The sequence below is a fragment of the Dermacentor andersoni genome, chromosome 2, assembly GCF_023375885.2.
Source record: "Dermacentor andersoni chromosome 2, qqDerAnde1_hic_scaffold, whole genome shotgun sequence".
Taxonomy (NCBI): domain Eukaryota; kingdom Metazoa; phylum Arthropoda; class Arachnida; order Ixodida; family Ixodidae; genus Dermacentor; species Dermacentor andersoni.
In genome coordinates this window covers 188,396,146-188,397,615 of record NC_092815.1, presented here as the reverse complement: position 1 = coordinate 188,397,615, position 1,470 = coordinate 188,396,146, and the positions used below count along the sequence as shown (strand labels likewise).

General features: G+C 46.3%; 1 non-coding gene across 1 annotated transcript; it reads left to right on the top strand.

Annotated features, from left to right (window-relative positions):
• Positions 1-494: 494 nt before the first annotated feature.
• LOC126541046 (U2 spliceosomal RNA) lies at positions 495-678 on the top strand. Its single transcript, XR_007601621.1, has one exon. It is a non-coding gene; the product is annotated as a U2 spliceosomal RNA (small nuclear RNA).
• The last annotated feature ends 792 nt before the right edge of the window (positions 679-1,470 follow it).

Below are 1,470 nucleotides of genomic sequence, written 5' to 3'. Positions count from 1 at the left end.
ACATATATATATATATAGAGAGAGAGAGAGAGAAAGAGGGAGAGTGTGTATTCCAAATGTTATTTCACACTGACGGTAACCAATGTAATATAATATTTATATTTTCTATTAATCGTTGCAAGAGCAGTGAACAGGCTTCCAAAGTGCTGAACGTTCGGGAAAGATGGCGCCGTCCACAAAACAGAAAGGGGTGCTCGGAGTATCACGACTTAGACTTTCTAAAAAAAATCATGAGGCATTCAACTCTGTGAACGTAGATGACCAGCGAAGCTGTTTAGCGCATGACACAGAGGTGACAGAGAATTTCGGACATAGTTACGGACGCATTTACCCTGATCTTTATATGCGTTTGCGTGGAAGACGGGCCCTCCACCTCGAGGAGCCTGAGGAAACTAGGCACACGTTTCGACGAGACCGCCACCACGGGAGAGCGGAAGAAAAGGTGATAGGCAAGCGCCTGGAACGCCGACAAAGAGAGGTCGGTGCGAACGTAGACACGGCCGACGTAGGTCAAATTGTAGTATCTGTTCTCATGAGCTTAATATCTGATACGGGTTCTAGTTGGACCCAAGATATTAAACTTATCTTTGCAAGTTGGCGGAGTGCTTGAAGCCTGCTTCATCTCCGCCGCGAGTCGGCCCGGTATTTCACTATCTTCGGGATATCACCTCACGGTTTTTGTACAAGCAGTCGCAAAATGAACAGGAGCTTAGCCATAAACGGCTTCCCTGTGAAATAAACTTCACCGGGCTGTGCGCGGCTCCCAGTCGTCATGTGAGGCGGGGTGGGCACGCAGGACCTGCTTCCGTGTGTGCCCGCATTAACGCATGCATTAGTCTTATTCGGCCTCATGCAGCCACAGCTCCCTACGACTGCCGCAACAGCGTTGCAATGTGCATGAATATAGAGTGTCATCAATCAAGGCGTGGGTCGCAACACATTCTCTTAGCCAGCTCTCTGGCTTAAACTAGACAGTTATGGTTTGCAGTGACGTGATATGTCTATGACATGATGTGACAAGAAACGTATTACGAGAGCACATTTACTGGGTTTTCTTCGGCTGTCCTAACGCCTTCCGAGAAGTACACGTGGTGCACGAAAGCTTCGCTAAATTGAAAAGATTGCAAACAGGTTTGAATCGTAGGCAAAAATAATTGACATTCAATGACGAAAAGTCCGGGAAACAAAACGCTTCTTTAAATCGCGATTTCCTGTACGCAAGTCCCATTGTATATACAGTAAAGAGAATAAATTTGCCGCTCATTCTCTGTTTCAATTGCTATGGCAACCTGAATGCACTTTCCTCGTAGCATGTATGCCTGATAATCTTTCTGCATCCTGAAGCCCTTTTGCGAAATAAATTACTGAACACCAAAGTACTTGTTAGCGAAGCATGGGCCAACAATACATTGTTTATTACTTTTTGAAACAACTTGCTACCTGCTCTCAGGCGGGCCTGGTTTGCGGCCG